The sequence below is a fragment of the Anser anser genome, assembly GCF_964211835.1.
Source record: "Anser anser genome assembly, chromosome: Z".
Classification (NCBI taxonomy): domain Eukaryota; kingdom Metazoa; phylum Chordata; class Aves; order Anseriformes; family Anatidae; genus Anser; species Anser anser.
Window position 1 is genome coordinate 87,922,086 of NC_139723.1, and position 19,234 is coordinate 87,941,319.

Below are 19,234 nucleotides of genomic sequence, written 5' to 3' on the forward strand. Positions count from 1 at the left end.
CTTTCGTTGGTATGGAGCTGTCACTTAGAAAAACTGTAAGCATTTCTAGTGTAGTGGAAACAAACATGTTATTTACCAAGCAGGGGAAGGGAAAGAAACCAGTTGAGAGCCTCACCAAATCTAGGCCAAGTTGTGCTTTGGAGTGCAAAGGAATAAAACCAAATAAGTTAATTCAGAGGCTGACGGTAAAGCGCTAGATGGTGAGGGTGTCCTGAAGGAAGAAGCACCTTTGACAAGATAGCATCTGTACTAGTTAACTGAAGTGAGATTTGGTCACCGATTTTTATTTTTTAAACAAAGCTGCACAGAAATGCTTTTTCCTGGGGGTGTGTATGTGGACGTTCAGCAGAGATGACGTCTGCAATGCTGGTAGTCTAAGACCTCTTGGAAGTGGGACGAGTGCTCCAGGTGCCAAGCAGAACTCTAATAATTGTCGGGGAAGAGGCAAATTATTAAATTCGTTAGAATACATGTGAAAAGCAGGCTGAAACGTGAAGAATTGTCTGAGTCCTCTATTTTCCATCTGAAGAGGTGCAAAGCCCGACAAGAGAGTGAAGGTTCGGAGGGGGGGCACAAGGCTCACCGGTGTATTAACGAACTCGGCGCCGCGGCGTTTGTTCCCGGCGGGAGGCTTCCCGCAGCAGGGGGTGCGGGGCGCCGGGCCCTGTGCGGGACGCTTGGGGAAGGCGGGCGAGGAGCGGGCCGCGTCCCCTCTGCCTTGGTTCTTGCTAGCTGGCGGCAGAGGGCACCAGAGAATCTCCTCAGCTTTTACCGCTGACTGGTACTCTGGGTTTAGCGGAAATGAGGCTTTCCTGTTTTTTCACCCAAGTCAGCTCTTGGACTTACTGGCACTCCTGGTCAAACAGTTCCTTGTAACACCTAACTCTGTGTCCTTGGAAATTGCTGGGGGCAGTGTGTGCTAAAGATGCACCACTAGAGAGAAGTAGCAAAGAGGATTTATTCTGCAGAATTTTTGTTGCTGTTTATAAAGTAGAAAAAATGATTTGTGTGAACTATGTTATTAAAACACCCTTTATTTGTGGGTGGCAAATTGCTTGTTTACAGAGCAACTCGTTTTTCTTTTAGCACTATCTTCAGCAGGAATGTGTGCTGGACAGAAGTAGATTATGGATGCAGTAACTCGTTAAGAACATCGGAATTGTAAAATAAGCATTACTGATTCCAGTTTTTTGGAAGACTTATTAAAACTAGCATAAATAATCATTTGTAAGGCTCTTACAAATTGATTCCCATGGCTTATTTTCCACTTGATTCTGCAAGTGCCTCTGAAGATGGTTGCAGCTTTGGGCAGGTACAGATATAATCACTGTCATGTCTGCATCATGTAATGTATCAAGTAAAATGTGTAATAGGAAATGGGAACGACGTCACTTTCAGCAGACAGGTTGTCAATAGGTGGATGTTACTTGGCAGTAAGCTTTGGTTGAGAAATCAGTGTGTAAGCTGATAACCGTTCCACTTAGATGCATTATCTTTGTGCGAGGTGTTTTGATCTCACTTTGATTAAGCTTAGTGTAAGCTTTGTGCATGAAAAGAGTTGCTAAAGAACAGGTAAAATGCTGCAATTTCACATCTTTGCTCTTTGTCCAATAATTACCATTTGTCAGTGTGCCTGAGCTTCTCTGCAAGGATTTCTGTGCCATTCACTGATAACTGGTAGGATAGAGGACTTTTTTTTCCTGCTAACGTCTCTTCATTTTACTGTTTCCACATAGGGGGAAGCAGACATTTTTAGCACATAGCCTTTTAGTACTAACAGTGACCTAGAAGTAGCATTAAATTTCAAGTGCAAGAATTGCTATTTAGTCTGATGAAACCATAAGTTACCCACGTACATGCTAATAAAAGCTAAATTCCTACACATACCTGTTTGTAAACCAGTTATTTTCAGGCAGTTGTGCCTGTGGAGTGTCACTGAGTGCAAACTCATGACAGTTTAGTGGCTGCTGTGGCCCCATTTCCTGATGGCTGTGCCCTGATGGTGCCAGCATCTGCTCGCTTGTGGAAGGGCCACAGCACTGTGTCTTGGTTCAGGGAGGCAGTTTGGTTGAAAATGAGCCTGTGATTAAAGCTGTGTGGTAGCTTGCAGATATGGAGCATCCTGTGGCTGCAGGAAGAAGAGAAGACCCACGGCCTCCAGCTGCATGCGGAGATGTGTAGCTGTGGGTGAGAAGGTGAGCTGATGCTGGTTATTGGGAGCCGGCATCTCCCACAGATGGAGACATCCTGCAGTGTTGTGCTGGCTGCCAGCGTGCCAATGTGGGCAGGTGCCCCTTGGTGGGGCAGCCGCTGCCTTCCTGCATCCACTGCACGGCAGGCTCGTAGCACCCTGCCCGTGGCCAGGCGGCGACTGCTGGAGTCAGGAGGGTGGGCTGGGGGGCAGGCAGCCCCTGGGGACACAGCTTGGCCAGGGCTGGGGCTGTGCTAAAGGCAGGGGAGCTGCTGAGGTGGAAGTGCCTAACATGTTAAGGGCAGCATGGGCCCTTGCAGTGTAAGCTGATGTGGAGAGAAGAAAGCAGAGAGGAATGCTTCCAAAAATAGCTAGCATTTTTTTTCAGCCTTCTTTGTAAGTAACTGGAGCAGGTATAACTTGGTGGATTGTTTGTATTATGCAATTTTGCTGCTGGCCAACATAGTTTCTATTGCTGTAAGTGCTTCTGGCGCGCATTAAAATACAGCAAATTCTACGTGCATTTGTCCTTGTTAGTGAACTAAAGAACTGAGGAGTTTCCCTCCGCGCTTCCACAGTGGAAGTCCGGATGCAGGTTTAAGATTTGCAGAGGATGGACTTCAGTCGAGATGACTTTCTGTATAAAGTTTCATGTGTCCCAGTTTATCTTTGTAGGCATAAAAAACAGGATATAAATGCATCTCAGCCTGTGCTAACTTGTGAGCTCTGTTTTTGAAATAGTTTTTAAAATAATATCTTAATGAGCTTATATGCTTATATACGTATAACACAGAATTCATTGTTTCATGCCTGCCAGTGCTACCTGAGACAAGGAAAAGCATTACCTCTGTCCACGTGTTCGGAGGTAATAAATCATGGACTAGCCTTCTGCATTGATTTATTTGCTGGAGGTTTAACCAGGATGCTGTAACTACTTGCTCATTTCTCTGTTTCTGCCTCGGAAGGCTCCTGGGCTGCAGCTGTTGTGCTGGGGCACAGAAACCAGCCCCTTGCTGCTCTCTTTGCACGGGCAGGGGCTGAAAGTATTGAGGGCAGTGGGTGTCGGTACACAGACCAGCAGGGAAACTGCAGCTAGCTGTAGCTGCCTGCTTTCACGAAGATGAGCCCTGGCTTGCTGTTCAGGCCTCCAAGTGCTGTTCTGCGAGAGGCCATGGGCCCAGCTTCCCTTAGCCCAAGTAACCTTGCTGTGTTTCCTAACGCCAGAGAGCGTGCGTGGTTGTTGCTTGTGTGTTTGCTTTTGGGTGTTGCTTGAGTGGCACAGCTGCTGCTCCGTCTTGCTTTAAAGCCTGTTCATTTATTTTTTTCCTCAGGGCAATCATGCATTATTACTTACTCCATAGATACTGTTCCAGTACCAGGGGGGAGGAAAGAGAAGTGCTCTCTCAGCCAGAAGCTTTATTTTGGACACACTGCCAAGAAACAGTCAGTCTTCCTGTATTCTTAGGGCTTTGCTATGAAATCATTGTCGGGTAAGTTAGGGACAGGGTGGCAGACGTAACTTTCAGTTCCCTTTTTTAGTTCTTATTAGAGCCACAAAGTGTGTGAGTGTGCCTGCGCATAGCCCTCGTGACTGGGTATAGCACTCATACCTAAGGAGGGGGTGGGAAAGCATGGGAAAAGTACGGTTTCCTTTTTCTTTTCCCTACCCCAGCTTAAAATAAAACTATCCTGGGTTAAATGTTGGTTATCTTTTCTAAGAAGTGGCTGTTCTATGGGATTACTGCTTTCTGGGCCACAGAAAAGCAATATGCTGGTGTTCCTGTTCTGGGAAGTAGGTAGAAAATGCCCTTGAGCTGTTTTACCATTAAAAGGTAAATTAGAAGACGATTCAATAACATCTGTCAGGAAATTCAGCACTAAATCTTCAGCTGTATAGGAAAAGTAAAAGATCCTGGGTGGGTGAGGGAGTTTTGGTTTGCATGTTCTCTTTGATACTTTTCCAAAGAGGTTTGCAGTTTTGGGCTCCTCAGTAAAGAGCCTTGAAGCAGATATGTAAAAAGCATTGCTCTAGAACTATTATTTTGTGAATAGATATATAATATTCTATTTTAATTGAAAACGAATGAATAAACTGTTGTGGAAATAGATCAATAAATAATACAATGCAATTACACATTACTTTTTTCTTTAAGCCAGTGATAGTATTAAAGTGTTGCTGGCGCTTCTGGTAATGCTTCATATCTTATATCTGTGCTTGTATACTTCACCAAAGAAATAAGCGTAGGCTAAAGCACAGGGAGTTTCCTTAGAGTTTAACAAGGTTTAGATTTCAGTTAAAAGCTTGTTTCCCTTAACTTCTATTTTGAACAACCCACTTTCTATTTTAGAACCCAAGGCCAAGGTTGGTTTTCAGGAGCTGTGACTAGTTCACTAACCAGCAGAAAGCTACCTGCTTTCTTTTTGGGTGCTAGATGGGCAAGAAGACCTTTTTCTGTTGAGTGTAGCAGATGGGGTCAGCTCATGGTGGTGTCTGCCAGGTGCCAGAGCTGACACAAGCTGGAGTTCACATTATAGTTCACATCTGTGCAGCTCGGAATGCAGAAACAGTTTACATCTGTCTGCAAAAGCAACGTTAATATAGTCATAAAATGCTGTGGAATACAAAGTACTTCACAAAAACTGTATTTTGAGCACATCCGTGCCTTGGTGGCCGTGCGCGGGCAGCGGGGCTGCAGGGGGCTGTGTGAGGGGAGGCCGGGCCTGTCCTGGCCCCCACAGCGGTGCGGAGCTGAGCCCAGCAGCCAGGCCGCTGGGTCTGAGGAGGGGCAGAAATGCTGGGAGGGCAGAAGACTGAGGAGAAAAGTGTGAGAGAGAGGTCTGCAAGTACCAAGGTCAGAGGAGAAGCACAGAAAATTACTGTTTTTTTTATCAGTGGCTTGGTTAGGTAATTGCAAAATGTGGAAAAATACCAGCCTTCGGTTTCCATGGGTGTTGGGGGAGGGCAGGATTAATGCTTGTGAAATACTCGGATGCCATGGAAATCGGAACCTGAGAGAAGGCTACGGGGAAATTAATTGTCTAGCCTCCAGAGCAGGGCTAAACACATAAAATGAACTGCTGGGGTGAAATAGAAAACATGGCCGCGTGTCACACACGAAGGCGCAGGAGCTGCGCGGCCTGCCCTGCGCTGGGGCGTGAGGGAGCGCAGAGCTGCGCAGGCAGCAGTTGGGGTTCAGCTGTTTTGTGGGCATAGCAACACATTTACTGCAGCTTTTGGTTCCCTTCTGTAGTAAAAGGAAGAGAGTTCTGATCTGTTTTTAACTGGACTCCTAGTGGGAAGTGCATGCCTGCTAACAAAGGCGAGGGTTTGCAGCCTAAACTGGGCCCCACCTGGGACAGGCAGACCTTGCAGGCTGCTGGGAAGGCACTGTTAGTGTTTTCCACTCCCCATTCTTACTTCTTCACAGTGTGTGATTTTTTTTTTCTTTTCTTTTAAAAAGGACTTGAGGGTTGGAGATGTGCAGCCCTGATTTTAGTTGAAGCAGAAGTAGGCTAGTGCTTGGGAAAGACTTAGGAAATGCTCTTCTTATAGCCTGAGGTTGTCGACCTGACTTGCGTTAGTACAGGTGTCCCTTGCTGAAACTGAAGGTCTCGGGCTCAGGTTTGACAAAAGCAATGCATATGGCTGTGGTAAGGATACCAGTGGTCGGGCATCTCGCCTGGCAGAGCTCCTGGTCACAAGGCCTTGCACTTTGCTTGTCAGGTGTAATGCAAGGGCAACTGGAAACGTGATCAAAGCCGCTCATTTGAGTAAGGAATTTCTCATTTATGCTGATAATGTCAGTTACCGGGTGCCCATTACTGTCTGACCTGTACTGTGGTCTCTGTAGGGCTTGCCCTGTGGTGGAAGTGCAGCTTCGTGTGGTGGACTGGAGCTGGCTACCCTCCTCTGAGGCTTGAGGGAGGCTGTGGAAAGTGAGGCGGGCCTGCGGTATGGGTCTGAGGAAAGGACGGCCCTAACTGAGATGTTAGGGCTGGGTTGTACTTAATTCCACAGGCATGGTAGTCAGTGTTGCACTCAGTTGTTTAGCAGTTAATTCCTTTTTAATTAAGTAGATTGCCTCTGGCGCCCGCAAATACTGATTTCTGGGAACTTTTGGCAACTTACGGATCCCGTCCACTCTAGATGTAGAAAGCAATTTAATTGAACTGCAGTCTGAAAGGCAATTTAATTAAGCTGCAGTCTTGCGAGCCATCTTCTGAGCAAATGCATCAGATAGATAGCAAATGCATGCTGTCTTCAAGTCATAGCTGTGCCTGCACCAGGACAAAAAAAAAATCTTCAGATAGGGATAAGTTCTGTTCAAGAGCGTTTGTCTCCTGTATTACAGAGAGAAAGCTCTTAGGAAGCAGCTGCTCAGTCAGTCCAGTCAGAAGTTCAGACTTATCTCATACTGTTGGGTGAGGAGTAATGTAGCATTTCTTAAGAGTAATGAATGAAATTTTGTTGCTCAACAATTAGCACGTGATGTGTCTTCAGGTGGGTGGAGGCTTTTATGCCATTGTAGAGAGACATCCTTCAAAATTCATTATTTAGGCTTGCCTACAGTAGTGGCAAATAGAGCACGCTGACCCTGGAGATGACCAAGTCTTGAAATGTCACGTGGAAGAAAATGAATTCAGGTGTTTCAAGGAGAAACAATGGAGTTAGACATTTACTTATCAGTTGAGAGAAGGAATGTGGGGGGGAGCCCTTTTGGATAATGTTCATGGTGTGTAGATCTCTCCTGCTACCTATGAACAGCTTTAGAAGTTTGTGGTCTTCAACAGTGCATGTGCCATTTAGGCTTTTATGTGACTGCGAGCGAGGCTGGCCAGCACCACCAAAGGATGTGCCTGCATGTCACTGCCTAACCTGTAGGATGTCGGTGACTACAGCTCACTGGAAACAATGGAGGCAAGTTGCCTGCTCTGAGTTAGCATTGCCTGCATTTTTCATGCAATTGTTGACAGAGTATTCATCAGGGAATTTATTCATTAAACCCAACCCTTGTTGCCAAGTCCCCCTCCTGTTGTAAAGGTCAATGGTTCAAGACTCTTAGTGTTAGTGCTTTTGTATAGAACTTGCCATCTTCTGTACTTGGGATAAATAGCGAGAAACTTTTACCTCTGCCACTTTCCTTACAATTTAAATATAATGGAAATGTCATTTATTTTGTGAATTCTTAGCTTACATCTCCATCTATGACCTCTGGCTGTTGAAAGTCAAGGTTTAGGATGTGTTGCATGTTGTATAGTGTAGAGAACTATTTTTTTTTTTTTTTTGCTGTTACACACTGTCATTTGTCCCAGTATTCATAGAATCATTCGGCATGCTACATCTGACATCTCTGGTTTGTTAGTAATTTGCATCCATTGGTTGTCTTGAATGTTTTATCTTATTTCACATTCTAATGATTTGGCTTATACCATGATCCTGGAGAGTAATACTGTGTTTTGTTTAACGCTGTGAGGAACAGCAACTCCAGGCTGATTAGCAGTTTCAGCGCAGCTGATCTTTTTGTTGACACTATTCTACAAAGAGAACCGTACTGTGGAAGGAAAATAATTGCTTCTCCAACCTCTTATTTTCTTTTATTAACCAAGAAATGTATTTGTTGTGTCAGCTGGGAGTGGGCTTTAGGGGAGAGTAATGGGTCTGTCTGAGGACCGGAGGATCTGAGACCATTGTTCATTGTTGTCGGGTAAATTCCACACATATTCAAGTAGCTGCTTGGCGCTGGGAGTGTCCTGGAAACGTGACAGCAGGAGGATTCACTGCACAGGTGGCACGATGGAGGTGATGATGAACAGGCATGGTGAGGTGTACTGAGACACCTGAGGCAGTGTTTAAGAATTACGAGTTTGTAAATGCGTGTTTTTGTGCGAGACACTAGCAGACCTCTCCCTTCGGAATTCAGAGGAACTCACCCATTTCTGTAACTTCTGAGGTAAATGTTCGTAGCTATCGTGGCCGTGCTGGCAAGCACCAGTCGGGGTGTGAGCTCAAGCGCAGCGTGTTGCTGGTCCCTAAAGTCTGTTCTAGCATTAGGGTAGCTCAGCAGCCTGCTGGCCCTGGGCCTTCTGATCAGAGATGTTGTAGGAAAGAAGCTGGCAAACATGCCTGGCCTGTAGCAAGCATGTGGCAACACTTTGAGACAGTGTAGGATGTTGTGGTAGCACCTAGTGCTTTTACTTTTCTAGACTGTTAACCGTTTCCTATTCCCACTGAACATAGCCTGCTGTGGGGCATTCAAGAAGTGTCGGTCTTCGTCAGCAAGCTTCATACTGCTTCCATCTACACAAACCAAAAAATGTCTGAGTTAAGTAGGGCTCCCCAGGCAGAAGCATGTGCTGCACTGAGATCGGACTGTGGCACATCGTCTGGATAAGTGATTCTACATGTTGTTTTCTTCTTTCTTTAACCCCGATACTGTTTCCTAGGCAGTCTACTAGGTTTGAATGGTGCTGAAAAAGAGGAACAGTCACTGAAACCTGTTTGCTCTTGGCAAAGACTTTGTATGGGAAGAGGATGGAGAAGAAGGAAAAAAAAAAAAAGCTGGAAAAGAGCCCTGTCTCCTTCACCATGTATCTTCCTGCCTGCCTGTGAGGGCATTGCTTCTTTCCTAGTGGCATGTTGCAGAATAAGGCTCATTGAATATACATAAATAAAAGATAGCCAGCTCCAGGAGTTGGACTTGATGATCCTTATGGGTCCCTTCCAACTCGGGATATTCTATGATTCTATATTTTTCCCTGGAAACCTCATGCTAACAGCCTATCCCGAGATTCCGTTTATTATGTTGAGTCTGTGAATTTTGTTTTTTCATCTGAGGTTGTTGAAAGTCTGGCCTTCACAGTGGTGTCTCTGAGCTAATTCAACCTGCGTTAGCAAGAAAATAACGTGCTTCTCATAGGTTTCAATTTTACCTCAGTAACTAAAGATTACCATCAGACTTCAGGCAAGAGGATTCCAAAGTTTTTGAAGTAATTAGCTGATTACTGTTGTTATCCACATGACCAACTGGGTCCCTTTTGAACCTGTCTAATTCCCTAACCCACAGCGAATCCCACAAGCTAATTATGTGCTTCCTGTGCTTTCTGGCTTTTACTTTCATCCAACGCCTTCCTGCTCCATGTCGGGTTCACGAGATCTGCCTGCAGCAGCCAAGGGCACAGGGGGCTCTTGAGGCTGACGGAAGAGCTGACGACCTCGTGGGTGAGCCTGGCTTTCTGGTTGTTAGAAAACAATTTACCTTTATGTTTACATGAGATGACAATTCACATTTACAGTTGCTTCTCTTGAAGAGCGTTCACTGTTGCACGTGGCATGACGTATGTGGTTTCTGACCTATTTGAAGACTTCACTCTTCAAAGGCGTCCTGTTCTTGCTTACGCCACTCTTTCCTCTGCCGAGCAGAAAGCCTGGCAAAGACAGCAAACAGTCCTCTTCAGTTTGGTCCTGCAAAACGCCTCAACTTGTCCCATCCGACACAACAGGGGGTGGTGGCAGTGGGACTGCATGGGCTGGCAAGGCGAGACCAGCGGTTGTGAGCCCTGCACATCCCGCTGAGGATACACGTCCAGCCTTCCCCTGCCCTAGCTGCTTGCGTGTTCCCTTCCACTGGCCGGCACAGGTATTTATGAGGCTCTGTGGTGAACCGGGTGAAGGACCTGATCTGGGTTTACGACAGCCTGGGCTGAAGGAAGGAAAGCTTTAACCCACGTTTGTTTCCCTGTCTGTTCCATCTCTGCGATGTTCCTGTTTGTTGACAGAGGAGGAGATGGCACAGGGCTGGGAACATGCCATGGGAGGAGCCAGCCTCTTCTAGCAGCAGCGTGCAATTAGGTCATTTAAAGTGGCTCCGAAATTGTGGCCTCTTGTCCGGTTGTGTAAAGCCAGAAAAGCCTGTTCCTCAGCACTACCAGCATGTGCTGTTCGTTGGTACAGATACTGCCTAGAATTCCTGTGAACTTTTTTTCCCAAAAGTCAGGTGCCACTGAATTTATTTTTTTCCGCTGGATTTTTGAACTTAGTGAGATGTTTTGGTGGTGTGGAACACCATAGGAAGAATTCAGATCAAGACTGATGTATGCAGGCTCTCCTTTAGAGCATTCATTTACCTTTGGCTTGCAATCATGAAAAATGGCCTCAAGGAAAAGGAAGAAATACGTATGTTTACGCTTCTATCTTTTTATAAGGCCAAAAGATACTTTTTTTGAGATGTGTTTAGAAAACTGAACTTATGCTCTGGGAGTTTTTCTGTTCAGGAAAAATGCAAAATGAATCTGGTCTTGTTACTCCTTACCAGAACACAGCATTCTAAAGTAACGTCCAGGGAAGGTGGAGACACTGTAGGTGGAGTTTGCTATACAATTTTTAACTCCCTTTTTCACCCACAGGCACTTCTTTGCAGCTGTCTATGATGTGAGTCATCATTATCTCTAGCAGCTCTTTGAATAAAGCCTTGCTAAATTTCTTGTAGTGCCAGATGAGGTGTCAGCCTTTCTTTGGAAAATAATAATAATAATATAAAAAAGGAAAGATGTGAGGCCTATAAAATGGCTCTGGGATTTAGTATGAAGAGGTGAGATTTTTAGGATGCTTGGACACAATGGATTGCAAGTTTGGCTCTTTGGTGAAAGATAAGGTAAGGATTTCTTTTCCTTCTGAAAAATGTTTCTTTATTTTAGTGCAAGTAGTCACTTCTGGCTTTGCTTTAGTCACAGTACACATGAACCTTGTGTGACTGTGAGAAAAAAAGCTGCCTCATTTCTCTTTTAGAAGAACTCTTAATACATTTTAAAAGGTATGGACAGGAAGACAAACCCCTGAAAGCTCATCCTAAAGGAAAAGAAAAAACAGACAATACCCTCTGAAACATTCTCTGTAGTTATTTTCTGTATGGTTTTTATTGTACTTCTCACTTAAAGTGGCAAGAATAGCGAAATATGTCAATGGTTATTGAGATAAAAATAATAGAGACTGTAAAAGTTATTTGCCTTGTAACATTCAGTTTTTACTGCTCTTCAGAAAACTTTGTTAACAGTATTTATTTCCTATCTTAACCTTAGTAATGCATATTTTGAACTTTGTTTCCATCATCCCTTTGAATCACCATGCAAAACTTAATCTTTTAAAATCAGCAATCACTTTTTAACCTGTACTAAGCGCTCGCATGCACAGAGTTATCTCTAAGTATTTTTTAAATGATTTTGTAAAACATTTTTCAAGGAACTTCCTCTTGCCAAATACAATCTGCTTTCAGCCCTGTTGTTAACTACTGTTCATTTGGCTCCCGTAAACTTATGGAGACTTGCTGAGATGGATAGTTTTGAAGACTATATTTTACTGACCTGAATATGTAAACTATTTCTGAGGGTATGTTGGCTGCACAAGTGTATCTAATAGTACATGTAGACTGCAGTCTACAAAAAAATCTCAGTAAGAAACTCAGCCCAAAGTTTGCTTTCTCCTGAGTAACTGGGCAGATTCTTTTTATGCTGGTACTCACATTTTCTAGTGTTTACAAAATCCTGGTGAGGACAAATATCACCCCCCTTTGAAGACTGGGGAGACAGATAAGCATGTAAAACCAAACAAAAACAACGGCAGAACCTGACAGGTGAGTTCTTGCAGGTTTAGTTGTGCTGACGTCCCTTCCCCATACCTGTATGTTTGGCCTGTCCTGTCTTTAATCCATCATGCCTGGAAAGTGGCAGACTGGCTCTGTTGCCCCACTTAAAGAGGGGATAAGCACAGCAAACTGTGCAGAGCTCTCAAATTTTGGTGCAATAGTATAGGATATTGGCAGTTTCAAATGCATTCTGCTTTTGCTCCTCCTTTCAAATTTGGCAGAGGTCAAGTTAACTTGGGGGCTTCTGTCCCAATGTCCCTCACCTCAGTTGTGGTATGGTCAACTGCGCATGCTTTGTGGGAGCCAGAGGTTGCGGTGGCTGCCCTGCAGCAGCAGAGAGGCTGCCCGAGGGCTTTTGAGGCTACAGCCAGCTGCAGGCAGGCGGGGTGATGGCCGCTTCCTTCTTTCTGCAGAAGGGGTGTGAGTGATTCTGTCCTAGAGTCTCAAAGTTAAAGCTAAAGAGCGGAAGCAGATCTGCCTTCTGCATGTCGATTGTTAGACCCGGCCATGAAGGAGTCACAGCTATCGACCTTGTCCTATGGCAAGGTGATGACCTGAAGCCCGCAGATGTACTCAGTGTAAATCTGAAGTCAATTGTTTTGGGGAATGTTAAGGCATTCAACTTCGTATTAGTCAGGGACAGAGCGGCATGCGCCTTAAGTGCCTCACAAAGGATTTTATGGTATCCCCCCCCCCCCACGGGGGGGCACTAGGAAGAGTACGGGTAGGTTTGATGGGGTAAATGGGGGGGGGGAGGAGCTGGATAAAACTGACCAACAGCCAGGTAGAGGTTCCCTTAAAACCATGGAAAGAACTGAATTTGGATATGGCTTCAAGAAAAAGCCTTCTCTGCCTTCATGTTTGAAGATGTTAGTACTGTTCTGGACAGAATTGCGTGAGCTGTTGATTAGTTCCTTTCATGTACGTGAAACAGGTGGGAAAGGGTTGGCCCAATAGGAACGCAAATGCATTTCTTACAGAAGCAAAATTGTCATTTCGGGCAAGACTTGTCTCCTTTGAAGTAATACAGCTGTTTTGAAATGTGGAGTTTGCCTTCGTGTGAGAAGCTTGGCATGCATGCACTTGCATAACGAGTGATACTAAATTTTGTACTTGGGGAGGCGTTTTCATATTTAAAAATAAAAATGGAGCAGTGCAGGGCTTAGTAGTTTCATTGTTCTTCCACATATGCCTGTGCTCTCCAACCCTTCTTTTATGGCTTAAAATAAAGAAATAATAAATTGGATCACTGTCAAAGGATGCTTTGAGACCTGCTTTCAAATCTGTTTCAAGAATATATAGTAAATGTAATTCCAGACTCAAGTAAACAAATAAGAAACTGTTCATGGGCTCCAGTATTACAGTACTCTGAAATAACGTACCTTTTAAAAAGGTATTGGTCTCTTTGCTCTTTTATTTCAGAGATTTGATTTTTTTTTTAAAGAAATCAGTGCTTTCAGTTGTCCTTCCCAGTAAGAAGAGCTGTAAGGTTGCCTTTTGAAGCTGCAGTTCTGATGAAGGCTCTAGAATTGCTATAGCTTTATGAAAATAATTAATACTGAGTTGGTAAAAAGATGACAAGTAGGTAATTCTGAATGTGTGAGGGATTTCAGAAGGTCAGGAAAATAATTTATTAAGACCTCAAAGTTTTTATGGCTGTTGTTCTGCCAAACCCACTTTGCACTGCCTTGTGATTATGCTTAGCGTAACGTTCCTTATTAACAGAATTTTCTTAGGATTCTAGTTTATTCTCCAAAGAACTGTGATCAGCTCCAAAGTGCTGCTAATCTGGGCAGGTATTGACATTTTCTCTATGTTTGGGCAAATCATGTCAAGATGGGTAAGATTGTAATTAATGAGTTTGGGATTTTTGTAAGGAGGAGTGTTATAGATAGGTGTTCAAGAAATCAACTCCCATTCATCTCCAGTCACTAGCGAGATAATGACTGGCCTCATTTCTCTTTATTTACGAAGACCTGACTTCAAATCCCTGCTTAGTCCCTTGAATGCCTAATAATACATGTGGAATGATCTGCTGACTTCTGATAGCAGTGGGCGATGACGTTATATAAGAAATTCAAAGCACTAATAACCCTGTAATCTTTCTGATTGCAAAAATAGCTGTGCTGATCTCCTTCACTGCACCTGGGGGGTTCCCCTTCCTTTTATATTGTTGCATCGCACTATGAATGGAGCTAGGGTTGGCTCTTTTGGTAGGATTTCTCCAGCAGTATTTTGGAAGGAGGAGTCCTACAGCAGGTAAAAGGGTCAAACTTCTATATACTTCCTCCCCTCTCCCTTAATCTGCAGCAAAAAAAATTGCTTCTCTTTCGTCAAGAAGCATCCTCGTGGGCAAAGAGGGTATTACAGCATTACTCTGTTCCGTTAAATGTAGGTTTATTATGCCCAACTGCTACAATCGGGTCATCTCTTTAACGGACAGCCTTCTGGTCACAGTGACCTTGCTTGCATTGTGTGGCTTTGTGTCAGTCTGCCGCCTTCCTTTGTTGGTGTCCCTGGCGTTGCAGTCCTTCTGTTTGAAAGCCGGCCAGTGTCAAGGCAGCGCGGGGCAGGCTGTGAAGAACTGCCACCTGCGCCGTCCCTGGGCGCCAGGCTTCTGTCCTGGTTCCTATATCCACTTTCAGTTATTACAGTAATGCTACTAGAACGCTGCTGTACGTTTTCACTTGGATATCACCTACATTAACGGCTTTCTAGAAGTCCGTGATTTTTTTCCATTTATCATGTGGCAGGCTTCATTGAGATTGCCTTTTTTTTTTTTAATACCGGTACTGGTTTAGGTAAAAACTCATGCAGATTAAGTTTTCTGCTTGTAGCTTTCTCCTTGTATTATTTTGCTGAGTTTCTGCATTTGGTATTCTGCCCTCTTCTCAACACAAAACCAGTACTTTTTCTGAAAACTATTTCTATGGCAAGTTTTCTAAGCAAATTGTAAAACTATTATTAGTTCAAACATATGTCAGATACATGATGTCATCTGCACGATTTAAAGGGCTTAATTCTACTCATCCAGTGTCATGCTCTTAAATTTATCTAGCACTCAGTTTTAAAACCTGGTGCAAAGCAGCAGTGATTCAGGCCGGAGACTGATGCTGACAAGGAACTGTGGAATAACTTGCTTTATTTTCTACTTATTTTCAGAGCACAATGAAAGTACTCATACATCACTTCTTATATGGTTACCAGGAGTGCCACAATTATAGGTTTTTTATATAATGCTTTCGTCAAGAATGAACTTTTCTCCCTTATAAAAGTCAAGAAAATAATACTTCATCCCCCTACCTCCCTTCCTTTTCATCCATCAGTTTCAGGGTGAAAACATCTGTTAACTACGACTTTAAACTGATCGGAGTCTGCTTTCTGTGCACAGAAGTTCCTTATAACCTACTTTGTTGTTTTTCCTCAGTAATCTTAGCAGATGTCTTATTTATTTTTGTCTCTTCTGAGATCTGGATCATCAGGATTTCCCTTCTTTAACACTTCTACAAATTCTGCTGTTAAACAGATGCCTGGTATTTTCTCTTGTCTTCACATATATTTCATTCCACTTCATTGATACTTTTCACAGCGCCATTGTACCGATCAGATACTGTATCTGTCCTTGTGCAGATTTTCCTTAAACAATTTTATAGATCTTCATGCTATTGCCTAATAAATCTGTCAGTTTGCCTTGAGCTTTACAATGGCAAAGTGCCTTCAGTGCTTGCTTCCACTACACCTTTGACACGCAGTGTCTGTTCTCTGGGATACCTTTTCATATTTCATTTTGTTATTGTAGTTGTATTACTAATTGTGGATCTACTCCTTTCCTTGCTCTGCCATCCTTTGATATCATCACCTGTTTGCTCAGTGAGTACTTCTATTATGTCGGCTCTCCGAGAAGTCTCAACCAGTCTGTCTCCTTTTACTTTGCTTGTTTAGTGTTTCCTGGTAGAGGTATTGATCTCAGGAACTTCTGTTGTGCTGCTTCCGTGCATGTCTCTCACCTGCTCTGTGATAAGACTTATTAATAATCAGAAATGAGAGACCAGCGTCATTCTGTAGGTATTAACCTACGTCCCTCTGTCTGGGACACGCTGTTTTAGCTGCCTAAGGCCTGGTGTAGCTGAATGTGCTCGTGGTGGGTGAGGAAACCTGCTGGTACTACCTGGCAGCTGTAGAGATAAGGAACAGCAGGCTGCATTTTACTGATGCTAATGGTTTGGTTTTGCTTGACACCCTGCCAAATTCCATCTGGTTCCAGGCGTGTCTTTGTCACCAAGGGCCACCAGTGCTGAGAAGCGTGGGGAAAAGAGGTTGCTAAAAGGCATGCAAGGAGCGAGGTGAAGCAGACTCAGGGTGAGTTACAAAATCTTGGGCAGGCACCCTTGTTACTGAGCCACTACCGATCTGGTCAGTGTCTTTTCCACGCCCCTGTTGTTGTTGGACACCGGGTGCTGCCAGGTGGCTGTGGGATAAGCAGCAGCTGCGTGGACAGAGCAGCTGATCTGTCGCACCGGGGCTCGGAAGCTGTGCGGCCGGTGAGTTGTCGGCCGTGGCGAGGAGGTGGGACAGGCCTGCCTTCTTTCTCTAGGGCTGTCGGCATGCGGCTTGTGGTGGGTGATCCCACTGAAGGGGCTGCTCACCTCGGCCGGCCGTCCTATCTGTCCTACGGCAGCTGTTCCCTGTGCTGGTGGCAGCTGGACAGCCCGCGATGCCCAGCCTCGCTGCTGTTCCCCAGCCTGGAGCGCTGGGCGAGCCACCCTGCTGCCTCCCCTGCACCCGCTCGCAGCTTGGCTGGGCCGAGCAGCTGAGCCCGCGCTGCCGCGGGAGCGAGCCGTGCTCCTGGGGAGCTGGGCGCGTCGGTGGCCCCGCGGGAGGGAGGGTGCTGTGCTCGGCACCTGCCCGCCCAGGTCGGAGCTGCTGCCGCAGCGATGCTCCCGGGGGGAGAGAGCGAGGTCGGGGCTGGACACAGCCCAGGCGTGCGTGTGGGCACTTCAGTATTTCCTTACCGAGTACCGGGAGCTGCTGGTTCATGAGTACAGCTTATTGTAGAAAAGACAAATCCGAGGTTTAATTATGCAATGGATTAATTATGCAACAGAAGCTTGGGGTGTGTGTGTTGTGTGTGTTTTTTAGGGTTTTTGTTTGCTTGTTTTTCTAAGTGGAGGTCTTCCTAAAGAACATTAACGATTTGAGTCACTCCTGACTTTTCCTGGTTGAACAGATTCTAATGCCAGGAAGAGAGATGCAAAATACAGATTGTTGGCAGCGACTACATTTAACATTATTGTGCAGCAAACCCTGCGGAACGCTTGAAGGTAGAGGAATGAATGGTTTCCTCCTTTCCCACTGTAACTGAATACAGTAAGTGCTCGCTAGTAATGGTTTTGTTATATAACAAATGCAGAATTATTAGAAATTTAACAAGACACGTGGTTGAATAATAAGTACTTTTCTTGGCCACAAGAATAGAAAAGTAGTGTGTTTGTCAAATGTTTAAAATATTGTGCGTTTTTTCCCTGGAATTTAATTTTTCAAGATGGAATTGGGTGATTCGCAATGAAAAGGCAGATTATAATATAAATTACTTTTGCACAGGTTTTCTGGCAGGTCTTCTCTAGCTTTCTGTAACCCTTTTGGTAAGATTAATGTTGACTCCTATAGGGCTGTGTTAATGCCCTTGCTCTGATAACTGCTCTCTAATTCTGCAGGCATTTCAGACAAATGAGGCTTTTAGTTTGCGGATGTGAAACCCATGTATTTCATCTGGGTCTTCTGAGTTACAGGCAGTTAAAAATTAGACTGCTTATTAGGTTGTTGTAATCTGAGCCAGACTCTAAGTAACAAGTTTCTTAAAAGCTTAACTTTGTAATTTATTTATAGACTTCCAACACCAGAAGTTTAATATTAGTCAGATATATTCTAGTCAACAAGAGTTTATGTAACTGCGATGTAAAGAATTGCCTAATTATATTTATGACTGTTGGAAACTGTCATGTTACTTGAGAAATTTGTTGAAGAATGCTCACGACGCCGCACGGTTGGCTTGCTGAAACACGCGCTGCTGAGGAGCCAAATGTAATAAAGTGTTTGGAAACCGGGGAGTGGCACCAACACTGGAAGGAGAAGAAGAAAGGGGTTAAATCTGCTGGATTAAGGAATAAGTTGCAGTATAATTACTCAGACTACTCAATAATATTTTTGTCCAATTTATTCATTTTTAAAAAACATAGCCAGTCCATTGAGCACCTGTACACTTTAAAATATTGAATATTTAAGTGCTTTAACTATTTTCTGTGTAGATGATGATCTAAATTAACGAGCAGTGTGCGGTCTGATTTGGAATTTTACAGCTGGGGCAGGGGCTTTGCTAATTTCAGCTCTGGCTGAAATAGGCCGGGTACAGAGCTCTTTAAACATCGGTGGGAGGGAACAAGCGCGAACTGTGTGCATGTGTTTTTAAAAACTGACTGGGATCAGCGAGTGCTGATGCTTTTATTTGGGTATAACTGTAGGGGACCGGAGGGAACCTTAGAAGGTCTCTGGCCCAACCGTGTCCCCAGGGCGGGGTCAGCTCTGGGATCACACCAGGTTGCTCAGGGCTTTCTCTAGTCAAGACCTCCAAAGATTCAGGCTTTACGGCTGCCCTGAGCCCCCATGGCACTGCTCGAGCCCTCTCTGTGAAGTAGTGTCCCCGTATATCCGTCCAGCCTGCATCTCTCTGCATTGGTGCCCCCTGGATAGCAGCCCTGCGCTTCAGCAAAGGGACTGCCCCCTGTTTTGGGTACTGGAACGTGGGCCGCTCGAACAGCGCGGCGCCGTAGTGCTGTGGGAGCTCGAGGGAGCGGCGCCCTGCGGAGCGAGCAGCGCGCCTTGTTCGCTCGAGCCTCTGTTGCATTGTGTGCCAGAACTTGCGAGCTTACGTGCACAGAAAAGTGTGTTTCAGAACTTTTTGTTGAGAGTCGTGTTGCCTAAAAGCATTACCAGATCGCTGTGGAGAATTACAAGTGTGTGGGAAACAATAAATGACAAGCTTTTATTGTGTCTGTTTGACCACTCGAGTTGGCTTAATCCTGGTCATGGTAGCTGCCTTAGAAAGCCTGCATGAGTCGCTTTGTGTCCATGCTGCCTGTTGGCATGAAAAGTGGGCCTGGTGAAAAGTCGCAGGGAAAAACTACTCAGCTCAGAGCAGGGCCACAACGATGCACTGCTGGCTTAATGACGTGCAAGTAACCAACGCGCAGTGTTCTCGGCATCAGTACCATTCACGTTCTTGTCTCAAGTAAGTGCCCCGTCCAGGTGTATCCAGGATCTCTACCAACCAGAACTGAATGGGTAACCTGGAATTGCAAAACAAAGCAGAGTTTTTAGCTGGGACAGAGGTGTGAACACCGTGCTGGGT

At 44.8% G+C, this 19,234-nt stretch overlaps 1 protein-coding gene across 15 annotated transcripts in view; it reads left to right on the top strand.

Annotated features, from left to right (window-relative positions):
• Positions 1 to 19,234, top strand: part of LOC310889345 (E3 ubiquitin-protein ligase NEDD4-like) — a 149,967-nt gene that overhangs the window by 45,116 nt on the left and 85,617 nt on the right. For 2 of the 15 annotated variants that reach the window (XM_083816687.1, XM_083816688.1), the window contains exon 1: positions 10,581 to 10,842. The exons of 12 other annotated variants lie outside the window; for them this stretch is intronic. The gene's annotated coding sequence lies outside the window, so the exon portion shown is untranslated. Of the gene's footprint in view, positions 1 to 10,578; positions 10,843 to 19,234 lie in introns of those variants that run through there. One more of the 15 variants, XM_083816689.1, reaches the window with a different exon arrangement.